This window comes from Zalophus californianus, chromosome X (assembly GCF_009762305.2).
Source record: "Zalophus californianus isolate mZalCal1 chromosome X, mZalCal1.pri.v2, whole genome shotgun sequence".
Lineage (NCBI taxonomy): Eukaryota > Metazoa > Chordata > Mammalia > Carnivora > Otariidae > Zalophus > Zalophus californianus.
In genome coordinates this window covers 119,572,862-119,585,291 of record NC_045612.1, presented here as the reverse complement: position 1 = coordinate 119,585,291, position 12,430 = coordinate 119,572,862, and the positions used below count along the sequence as shown (strand labels likewise).

At 44.5% G+C, this 12,430-nt stretch overlaps 1 pseudogene; it reads left to right on the top strand.

Annotated features, from left to right (window-relative positions):
* The first annotated feature begins 11,185 nt into the window (after positions 1-11,185).
* LOC113931228 lies at positions 11,186-11,744 on the top strand (annotated as a pseudogene).
* Positions 11,745-12,430: the final 686 nt, after the last annotated feature.

Here is a 12,430-nt window from a genome sequence, read left to right as displayed (position 1 = left end):
AGCCCAACACCCCCAGGAATGAGAGAGCCCTGAGTGCAGAGAGGTTAATCAAGGTCACACAGCTATCTAGTTGTGATGTGCTCTTTCCATTATCCTGTTTTCTTGGTTTGAAAACCTGAGACCAATTAAAAAGCAATAAGGCAAGTACTTGTTCAGATCAATATAGCTCAGGAAATGCACTTCCAGTTGGCCAGACTATTCATCATGCACTTTGCTTTTTTGTTCATATATTTAGTATAAAATTCTTGGCCCCAGGTGTCTGTCCTAAACCCCCAGCTACAAATGTCTCCTGTGAAGGGAAGCAACCTCGTCTGAATTTCGGTTCAGCCAAGTGGGATCCCTGTGAACTTCCGTTCTCCTCTGATACAACAGTTCTGAGATCCCTTTACAGCCATTGTCTGCATTTCAACACCATTGAACGTAATGTCCGAGCAAGACCCGGTAGGTACAATTCCATAGAAAAAGAGAAGTAAAGGGTTTAATCTGCAACAGTGGATGACGATAATGATGGAGAAAGAAAATTAAACAAAGATGAACAAACTTGACAAGATGCCTTCACCCCAGGCCATGCACATAGTAGGCACTCGGTATTTTTTTAAGTAAATGAGTGCTTCTTGATAGTTTGGATGATTATGGATCAGCCCATTCAATCCACCATTCTTCCTTCTAGTGGGTGAAGGCAGGAATGCTAAAAACTCCATTTCCCAGACTTCCTGCCACATGGATGTGAGTGTGATTCGGGTTCTGTCATCCGATGTAACAGTATGCTTAACTAACTTTTACTGGAATTAAATCATAGGTAGAAGGGCAAGGAGTGGACCGCCATTTTACTGGCCTGAATTGTGGCAGGGCCCCCATGGTTCTGGACAGATGTGTTTGAGGAGCTTGGAATTCATAAAACAGGTAAGCCAAAAAAGCTGGAGATGTAGCTCAGGGTCCAATATGCTATTTAGGGAAATATTCTTTCATCTTCCCATTTTTTTCCTTTTAGTTTTTGAACATTTTACAGGCCCTACTGTCACAGAGATAAGAGGTTGAAAAAGAAAGAAAAAGCCAACCATTACACCACCACTGAAACACATAAAGGACCAAGGAAAATTATAAGTGTTTATCGGTCATCATCCATAATTAATACATCTTACATGGTTACCATACACGGTTGATACAATTTGGGGAAGATTTCTTTCTCCTAAAATTGTAAATATATATGCACATATTTTAATATCTAGAAAATTGCAAAAATGACAAGGAAACTATAAACATGTAAACCTGTGCACATCGAAGTCCTTCATTCAGCACCACTGGTAAGTACACTTCCATGCCCCGGGGATCAACAGCGAAGAAGCTAGATGACATCCATGCCTTAAGGAAGATTCCATTTTTCTAGTATGTTACAATTCCAGTGGTCCATACATCCAGGGCCCTGTTATTTCAGCATTTCGTTGTCCCAGCATAATTATTAATGGCTCTCACTCTCAAGGGTGTCTCAGTTTGGACAATTCGGTAAATGGACACCCTGGATATAGTAACAAGTGAAGACATACCTTAATCAGAGTAGTAGGTGCTGTAAAAACAAGATAAGGTGATTCTAACTGGCGAAAGGGCCTTCTTTAGTTTGAGTGGTCAGGGAAGTCTTCTGAGGAGAGCTAAAACAGTGAAAAGAAAGAGCCAGTTGGGTGAGCAGTCTAGGAGTAGCAAATGCAAGCGGACGTGTGGAGAGGACAGAAAGAGGCAATGTGGACGGAGGGCAGTGTGGGCAGTGCGTGACGGGGGAGAGCGGCCCAAGGATGTGCAAGGGCTAGATTGTGGAAGGCCTTGTATATCATGGGGAGGAGCCTGGCTTACATTTGAAATGCAGTGGGTGCTCTTGGAAAGAGAACAAAGTGACCTCATTTGTGTGTCTTTGCCCAATGTATTCAATTCCAGAGTGCAGCGCATCAGTATCTGGTGAGGGACTCTCAAATTTAAAATCCAGTGGCTCCTGTGGTAATGCCACGGGGACCATGATTTAATGAAAAATCGTTATCTATTACCAGCATGGGAATGAAAGGTCAATGATGATAGGACTTCAAGCCTACTACTAAGCAGAAATTCTCAAGAAACGTGTTCACAACTCCCCCCCCGCACCAAAGTATTAAAGGATAAAATACATCAAAGTGTTTACTTTTAGAACATGAGAACAGACTTGCAAACAAATATGATTTTTTACAAGTTTATTCAAGTTTCCCTCTCATCATTAGGGCCACTTGTTAAGGATTTTGCAGTTTGAAAGTAGTCGGGCCAAGTCTCCAGACACCAGGGAGTGGCGAACTGGGGCGGACTTGCTCCCCTGTTTGGAACTGGTTTGGACAGGGAGGGAGGAGCAAGACGCCACGCTCTGGTAGAGGTCCTTGATAGGTGTTCCAGCAGCTTCCACGTTCCTTCTGAGGCATTTTAAAGTGATCCAGCCCGGAGGCACACCTTCGTCCTGCTGTGCTCGGTGTCCCAAGGCCCAGCACTTGGCCGCACAGATTGTGTGCAGCACAAGGGTGCCAGACTACAGAAGCTGAAGCAAGGGCCAGGTTCTGGGTCATTCTGCCACCCAAACCAGGTCAGCTCAGAGGAAGGGACACATCTTCAGTTCCGTTTTGCTTTGCCTTTGGGTTTTATGAATTCCAAGCTCCTCAAATACATGGTCTCTCTGCCACAGGCCATGCCAGTAAAATGGATATCCACTCCCTGCCTTTCTACCTCTGACTGGGAAGAGGGCCATGCCCTGAGGGGATGTCACCAAGACTGCTGAGCCTCGAAGCCCCGTGTTTTGGACATCCCTGGGGCCCTTATGACCTCTGACCAGGGTCTGAATCTCTCAGCAGATTCACCCTCACCAGCTGGCTAATTCTGTTTCCTGATGCTCACTCTGGATTGGGAACGGTGTTGATTTCTTGTTTCAGCAACATCCGAGGCGTAAAACAAAGAGAAGCATTTCCATTATTCACTCACATAAATAATTAGTTGCTCAAGACCGCTCTGGAGAGCAGGACTGTACTCAGCATGCAGCTCGGGAATGTATCATTATCTCAAGCACCACCTTGCCTGGCGCCAGGAGTCCTGTTAGGACCTCCATCTCTGCCACACTTTGGTACTTCTGGCCTTTTCTGTCTCCCTCAGGACTAGTTAAGACAGATGCTAGTGTGTCGGTAAGGTTTTGAAAATAACACTTTTCATAGCAGTGGTTTGAGTTAATGGTGTTTTCCATCTCAAAAAATGTTTTACAAACATTAATTACGCTTTAGCTCCCTGGTGGGCTTGGGGCCGAGAGACTGCTTGTGGATAGAGTTGCTGCTTTTCCCTCAAGCCAGAGTCCTCAAGGAAACAGAAGGCCTGGGGGCTTCCGCCTAACAGTCCTTTGCCTGAAAGAGGACTTAACACACCTTTAGAACTTTTGTGAAGCTCCGAAAATGAAGTGTTCTGTGATGCTTCTTCAAACGAAACCCCTTGAAATGCTTTTAAAAATGATGTCCAGCTAGTATAAACCACCTGTCAAAAAGTATTTTTTGTTAATTGTTATGGAAAAGTGTACATCTGTTGAGTTAGTGTAGTAGGAAAATAGAGTAAGCTGCAAACCTGAATCAATTCAGTAAGACAAGAGTTACTTCTCGGTAGGAAGAGGAAAGAAAGAAAAAAAAAAAAAAAGCCCCAGCAGGTGTGAGTAAGAAGGAAGGAAGGATATGAGAGAGTAAGAGATCCTCCAAAGCATTCCTTCCATTTCCTCATTCTGGCACAGAAATCCAAACAGAAAAGCTTTAAAAGAAACACCTGGATAAACAGTAGCTCCACATTCATAATGCAGAAACACAGGCAGAATGCAATGGTAAGATTCATTCGCGGCCATTTTTATCTAAATGATGCTCAGCTGGGTGTGGTTTTGTCCCATCTCCCATCCCCCTGGGACCTTTGACAATGTCTAGGGGACATTTGTGGTTGTCCTCAGTTGAAGGGCCAACGGAGGGACACTGGCATCTAGAGTATGGCGGTCAGGGCTGCTACCAGAAACTTCCTACAGGGCACATGACAGCTCCCATCACCAGCAAAGGCCCAGCCCCAAATACCAATAGTGCTCGGGTTGAGGAACTCTGCTCTAAATCGTTACCTTGTCAGAAAGGTAACTCCAAATCCCTCCACTCAGTTGGAGGTAGTGATTGATTTCAACGCCCCCAACCCCAGGCTGGCTCTCCATGGTGGTCCTTCCCCACTGCTTGCTCTCGGATACCTTCACTGGGCCTGGGAACCTGTCTGTGCCGAGTCTAAACTCTTAACGTGTTCCTAGCTGCTGCACTGTTGATTTTCTCAGAAGGTAACTGTGCTATTCTCAGAAAAGGTAACAGAAGTGATCCAGGGTCCTTTTAACTAGGAAGACCTAAGCACATTTCTACTCAAATGTATCAGCCAGTTTATTTCATTTGAGCACAAACAAAATCAAATGCCAGATCGAGGAAAGACCCTTCCTGACAAAACCGCTACGGCACATCGTGTTAACTTTTCCATGCTGATGGGGAGGAGGAGGCGGCTTTGTATTCTTGTACAACTTTGTCATAGAATTTATCTGTTGAACTACGTTTGACCATTCTGCTTAGTTGGGTGCCAGAGTTTCTAGAAAATGCAGCTGAGGAGAGAGAGAGGGCACAAGGAGGGAAGGATGAGACCTAGAACTTCGACTGTAATGAGCATCACATCCTCCCTTTTTTATTTCCAAGTTTTACTATGAAGCGAAAATGTTGAGAGCTGGTAACTTCAACCAAAATTACATTCAAGTGAAGAAAGCTGTGGGAACCATGCCTGTTTATATTTCTCATTCCACTGCAGTCAAGATTTAGTATGCCACATACAATACAAATACTTGTTGCAGAATAACATTCCTCTGAGTTCAGTTAAGCAGGGAGATAGGTAATAAAAACAGCTCTCTGAGACTCGAAGTAGAGGAGAGGTTTCCAGGGACTAGGGGAGCGGAAATGGGGAGTTAGCGCTTCATGGTTATAGAGTCTCTGGGGCGATGGAAAAGTTTTAGAAACCACTGACAGTGACAGATGTTCACCTTAGTGAATGCAATTAACGTTACTGAATTTTACACTTAAAAATTGTTAAAATCGCAGATTTTCCATCCTACGTGTTTTCCCACAATTAAAACACAACTATCTGAAGTAGGTGACGGTGGCTGTAGATGAGATCCATGCTGAAGGTCTTGACAGTAAGCAGAAGAAACAGTCATTGAGAAACAAAACATACTGACTTCCTACTTGTCCTTAGGCACCGGAGAGCATCTTGGTCTGGATCCACCAAGAAACAAAGGGCAAGATGAAATGAGGAGTGAACATGCCAGAGCCGTCCTGGGGGGAGGCCTCCCCGCTCGGGGGAGGAATCAGAAGCAGGCAGGGGGGTCTCCCCACTGCAGTGCGGGTCTGGCGCACAGAAAGGAATGTTTCCGGATTGATGGGCCATCTTCGAGTCCAAGTGTCCTCTCACAGGTGTCCCTAATCCTCCAGCCACGGGCCTGAAAGAGTTTCTTGGCCGTGCTTCGTTGCTGGCAGCCTGCAGCCTTGGGGGAGTGTGGCCTCAGTGCACACGGGTGGAGGACCCAGAGGGCAGCAGCCGGTGCTATGAAACACTTCGGTTCCTGGCAGCAGGTTGTCTAGAAGGAGCTCTGGCTGGTGCACCTCTGTGGTCACCTCCCACTCAGCACACTGAAAGCTTACCACCCCTCTCTTCCAGGCATTTTTTTATTAGCTCCAGTTAACAAAAGAGGAACTAAATAAATTCCCCCAAAACACATGGCTCTTAAGTGGTCAAGTGAGCTTCCAAAGCCGGGTTCAAAAGACCCTGAAAGCAGTGTTTTGTCTCCTATTACGTGGCAGGTGAAACTGCTGTTCAGCAAGTTCTTAGTCTCCCATCCTTCTCATCTTCATGAGAAGGATTACTCTCAGCCCCACTGATGTGAACTTGGCTGTGTGTCTCATTTTGGCCACGGAATGTCAATGTGAAGGCCTCTGGGCCAGTTCTGAACCTCAGTTCCGAGAGGCATCGTGTGTTTGCACTTACTTCTTCCAGGAGAAGGCCCTGTCATGAGAAGGTCATAGGCCAAGAATGAGAGCAGCCCAGTGAACCCCTACCTGAAGCAAAGCGCCCCACCTAGCCGACCTGCAGACCCAAGAGTGAGAAGATCTTATAAGCCGTTGAGATTTGTTGCCTTTACAGAAGAAATAATTGATCCTGCCTTGGAGAGATGACGGAGGCTTCATGGAGGAAGGAACATGTAAGCAGGTTATTCTTTATGATTACACTTTTGAATATAAAAACATTTTATCTCTTGTCAAAAATTTGGAAAATAAGGAAAGCATTAAATGTAAAGTCAAAAACATATCCATCGCTTCCTATTAGAATCCTTCTCCATGCGTACTCTGCCTTTATGCACTCTGAGGCTTTGCCCTTTTTTGCCTCCTACCTTATCAGCAATCTGCGTCCTTACATTTGATCGAATATTCTTTGAAAACATAGCGTATCATGGTTGCATAATACTCATTTTGGCAATAACTTGAGCTTCAAGGACAGGTTGAAGCACACCAGAAGGACGTTCTTGTGGTCATTTGTTTTCAATTATTTATTGAGTATTTACTCTGTGCCAGGCCCCGTTCAAGGCACTAGAAAGGCAATTGTTACAAAGTAGACAACAGGTAATTGATAAGTTGCGGTATATCCATACAATGGAATACTGCTTAGCAATGAAGAAGAACTAACTACTGATACATAGTACAACATGGATGAAGCTCAGTTACCCTAAGTGAAAGAAGCCAGGCACCCAAGGCTATATGTTACTTTTGCATTTTTATAAAACTCTAGGTAATTCAAACAAATCTTTAGTGACAGGAAGCAGGCTAGCAGTTGCAGGGGAAGGAGGTGCAGGGAGGGAAGAAAGGAATTATAAGGGGCATGAGAAACCTTTAGGGGATGATGGATATGTTCATTACCTTGATTATGGTGATGTGTTCATGAATGCACACAGATGTCAAAACTTTCAATATGTGCATGCCAATTATGTCTCAATAAATCTGTTTAAAAAAAGAGCCAAAGGAGTAGGGTGGGGGCTGACGAAGTGGAGAATAAGCATCTAAGCAGAGAGAAAAGTGCATACAAAGACGTAGAGGCATTTTATTTAATAAGTACATAGGACTTATCCACTGGGTAATGTTCCAAAAGTTTTGCAAGTTTTAACTCATTTTGTCTTCACAGCATCCTTGCGAGGTAAGTCCTATTAATGCCATCTCCACTTTGCAGGTCAAGAAATTAAACCACAAAGATATTAAGTAATTTGCCCAAAGTAACAGGAACTCTCATAGCTGGGCTTTGAACCCAAAAGCCTAGCTCTAGAGTTCATGCTTTTAAATACGACAACATGCTGTCTCCCCATATCTGGGAACATATTTGGTAATACTTGCAGGTATATCTGAAAAGTCCCATGAGTAGCCAAAAAAGTGAGGGGGAGAGAGAGGAAGGAGAAGACCTAGGAGTGTAGGCTGCGGTAAGTTCACTTAAGTATGAAAAGTCCAGTCATACAATGTGAAAGTGTGATAGAAGCCTCCCGAATGATATCTTTATCTTACATGGACTAATTTTCATTCTTTATCAAATTCTAATTGTATCCTCAATGGAACTCATCTGAAAGCAACTCTTCCACCGTTCGCGGAAAGGATTTAGTCCCAAATGCGCAAACTGATCAGATAGTGTATTATGCTCTCCAAGTAGCTTAAGAATCAGGTGACATTACTCACAAAAAGAGACATGTTCCCTGTCAGAGGGCTCGAGGGCTTTTCTTTATATCCACTTGGGGAGATGCAAATAGAAGGAGAGAGGCAGGAGCCCTAAGCCTCCCCATTAGCAATTACAGAACTACTATCACTTTTCTCTCTGGCAGATCTCTCTCAGATCACAACATTTCTCTCACAGACCACTTACAGAATCTGCTTGCCTAAAACGACGAGAAGGACATGCCTGGAAATTGGGCTATTTAAAGGCTATTACCCAAAAACACAGGTCGCTGAGGTTCTTCGAGTTTACGCCAACCACAAAATACACCTTTAGCTGCAGATATGTTAGAGACATGAGCCTCAATGCCTTGTGTCTTCTGGAATCCGGGAGCTCATCGCTACTCATGTTGACCAGCCCTGTGTCACTTCATCCGGGATCCCAGCCTCAAATTGAAGACTCCTCCTAAGTCTTTTCTTCTCTTCGTTTCCTGCCAAAACCTATCTGGAGAATACTGAAGAGGTGAACATGTCATTAGTGTGGCTGTCCTGAGCTCAGCAGCCCATCCCTCACAGGGGCCAGGAAATTTGAACTCCCCTGCGGTAGTCGGCTCTGGCTGCCATAACAAAGTGCTATAGATTGGCTGGCTTGAACAAGCAAAATAGATGTTCTCACGGTTCTGGAAGCTGGAAGTCCTAGATCAGGGTGCCAGCATGGTCAGGTTCTGGTAATTGCGCTCTTCCTGGTTTGTTAATGGCCTCCTCCCCTTTGTGTCCTCACGTGGCCTTTCTTTGGTGCCTTCGTGTGGGTGGACGGCAACCTTCCTTTCCTTAAAAAGCCACCAATCCCATGCCATTAGGACTCTACCCTTATGACCTCATTTAACTTTAATTACCTTCTGAAAGCCCTGTATCCAAAAGCCAGGCACACTGGGGATCAGGGCTTCAACGTGTGAATTTGAGGAGGACACAGTCAGTCATATAGCATGCCCATCCCCCAGATTCTGTGCTGCATCCATTTTACAGAGTGACCCCAGCATCCTCGCCTCTCCCTGAATGAAAGCTACCCTCCTGCAGTGAATGCACTTGAGATTGCAAACTTGAGATCTGTAGGCTAGATCCAGCTTTCACAAATATTTTGTTTAGCCCGCAGTTTTGGAACAAATTTAAATTCGTTGTCAACATTTAAAACTTGGAATATAGCAAATCATCACTCACTTTCTAGCTTTTCTTGAAGGAAAGCTGTAATGGAGTGTGTTTTAGTCTTTGTGTTGGCCTGGAGAGCTCAAAATCAAGCTTGTATCCAAAGGCTAAAAAAAAGCAGGGCAGGACATTATGGAATCTATTGATGGAGCTGAATGGCTTCTGGACTGTTTCATCTCTTCCATCCCTAATTAAGTTTTTCTCCCCTTTTCATCCAATTATTTATCTTTTATGGCACCTTGTGGATATTTATAATCCATTTCAAATTTAGAGGGAGATAAAACCAGGTATATAAAATAGATACATATAAATGGTCCCTCAATATGCATTTGCTGTGAGAATAAATGAATGGATGAGGATGTGCCTGCACTCACATGCATGTATAGTTTCAAAATGTCCAAAGAGAACTCCTTATTCAACCTGAAAATAAATGTAACATTTGAAAGGCATCTTACTGTTTAAACAAAATCTTGAAAAGAACTAATATATAATAAGGGGGAATGTATCACTCATAAACTGATGAGTCTGTATGGCACTTCACAGTTTATATAAAGTACTTTCCTATATATTATTTCATGGCTGGCTCATATCTGTTAACCACTCGGGGGAGGAGAGCTCAATGCTCACAGCCCAGCTGTAAAGATGAATGGCAGCTCCGATCAAGCACCTGTGTTGGTTTATCCCTATTCTGACATGGGCCCGAAGTCATGGGCTCGTGAGCAGTGCAAAAAGAAGAGTCTCAGGACTCCGATAAAGACGGATCTTGATGTGTTTGTCCAAGACTGGGTCCTTGCATACATAACACACTATAACCATTCAGGATGTTTTCACGTTAATGATCTCACTAGAGGCTTACAGGCTAGTATTATTTCCGTGTAACAAATGTGGAAATTAAAAGAGAATGATGAATGATGTACCAAGTTTTCACTGCTTTTTGGGAAAAGAAGTGGACCTAAAACCCTGGAGACCTGACCCCAAGCCCAGGTTCATTGCAGCAACCTGGCCCGAGGTGTAGTCAGGGAACAGTAGTGCTGTGGGATGCCAATAGGTGTTATGCAGAACAAAGTTATGGGGAAAAAAATGAAAAGCTCCATGATGAAACAGATTTGGAAAGCATTTTGCAGGACTTCTCAGAGACTTGAACATACCTACTGCCAAGTTACAAGGGAGAACCTGGTATGTAACATTTTCCCAAATCATCAGACCACACAAACCATTCTTTAGGGGTCTTTTGCACAACTAGTGTTCTTGTGGACATGCTTGGAGAAACGTTTTCCTACATCAGTCATGGATCATATCAAATCCTGAGTGACCATCACAGCCCCGTGAATTGTTCATTCTCAAGGCCGAGTGTTACGGGGTCTACGGATGCAGAATTAGAACAGAAGATCATTTGAAATATGGGAAGTCTCCTGTGTTCATAGTCACTAGCACTCTCTAGGGAGGGGTCATCCTTCCCCACCCCATTAATGGCAGGCTTGGCCATAGAATTTGCTTTGGCCAGTGGAACACGAGTATACCCAACTCGGGTGACTTCCAGGCAGAGGTTTTAGAGTCAGCATGTGGTTTTCTATGCACATTTCCCTCTGCCATGATGACCGGCCGCGATTCAGATAGAGATAGCTCCATCAGTCTAGGGCCTGGAGTGAGGACAACCAGAGGGGTTGCTCACCCAGCTGTTCCCAATGAGGAGAAATAATCCTTTGCTGTTATAAGCTACTCAGATTTGGAGGAATTTATTACTGTAGCACAACCTATCCCATCCTGACCATTACAATTTCCAAAACATTTATCATCACATGATTGAGCGCTGGTATGGTAGTTCTGCACTTATTCATACATAATATCTGAACAGTTGTTAGGAGTCAGCAGAAAATTCAATGGCCCTAAATTGAGGAGATCTGTTTCTTAGTTTGCCCTCAATAATATTACTGAACTCCCCTGAAATTCTACTTTTAAAAAAAATGCCTACACAGGGACACCTGGGCGGCTCAGTCAGTTAAGTGTCTTGACTGGCTCAGGTCATGATCTCGGGGTCCTGGGATCCAGCCCGGTGTTGCTGGGCTCCCCGCTCAGTGGGGAGTCTGCTTCTCCCACTCCCTGTGCCCCTCTGCCCATTCGTGCTCGCTCGCTCGCTCTCTCTCTCTCTCAAATAAATAAATAAAATCTTTTTAAAAGATTTTAAAAATCCCGAGTCCCTTGCCCCGCGACCCCCGCACGTCTGTGAACATGGCGCTGCGGGCGGTGCGGAGCGTGCGGGCTGCGGCCTGCAGTCTGCGCGTCGCCTCCGCGCCCTCCGCGCCCTGCCTGCCGCGGCCCTGGGGGCTGAGGGCGGGCGCCGTCCGGACCCTGCGCACGGGCTCCGCTCCGCTCTCCGTGCGTGAATTCACAGACAAACGTGAAGGGATAACAACAGAAAATGGTATTGGAACAGTGCGAGTCAGCAATCTTGCACAGGAAGCTCTGGGAGATGTTGTTTACTGTAGTCTGCCTGAAGTTGGGACAAAACTGAACAAACAAGATGAGTTTGGTGCTTTGGAAAGTGTGAGAGCTGCTAGTGAACTCTATTCTCCTCTATCAGGAGAAGTAACTGAAATTAATGAAGCTCTTGCAGAAAATCCGGGACTTGTCAACAAATCTTGTTAGGAAGATGGTTGGCTGATCAAGATAGCACTCAGTGATCCTTCAGAACTGGATGAATGAATGAGTGAAGAAGCGTATGAGAAATACATAAAATCTATTGAGGAGGGAAAATGGAACCCCTAAATAAACTAGTATGAAACAAAACAAAACAAAACAAAAAGATTTTAAAAATGCCTGAACAGCTTACCTCACACAGTTGATGAGACAATCATATATGGAAGTATTTTAAAAACTGCAAAGTACTAAACAAATGTAAGACCTACACATCAGTGTGCTGTCCTAGGCTGGGTTTCAGAGCTCCTGCCTCCTCAGTGAATGACAGTGGAGGGACCTCTAAGTGGTCCCTCATTTGAGCAGGAGCTCAAATGCTCTTGACCCATGTCTATGGTTCCTTTTCATTGTATTTCATGCATTTTATAGCAAGAGACTTCTAAATTAATGAATATGAGAGTTTCTCCATCTCCTATTAGGATGCTTTGGGCTCTGAGTAAAAGAAAGCCAAGCTCACACAAACTTGAACCATACGGGAATATTTCACTGGACAAAACACCATGTCCTGAAATTGGGCATTGGACAGGTACTCGACCGCTCAATAATGTTAGGCTTCGGCTCTCTCCACTTCCCCTTTCCATTGTCCTCAGCACTAGCTTCATCCTCAAGCTGACGTTTCCTCGTGGTCACTAGATGCCTGCTGGAATAAACCACATCTAGCATCTTTTTTGGTCAGATCACGCAAGGGAGAGAGAAGAGATACAAACACTTCACTCACACAACCATTGTAAGTCCTTCTTCAATTTACTGAAAACAAG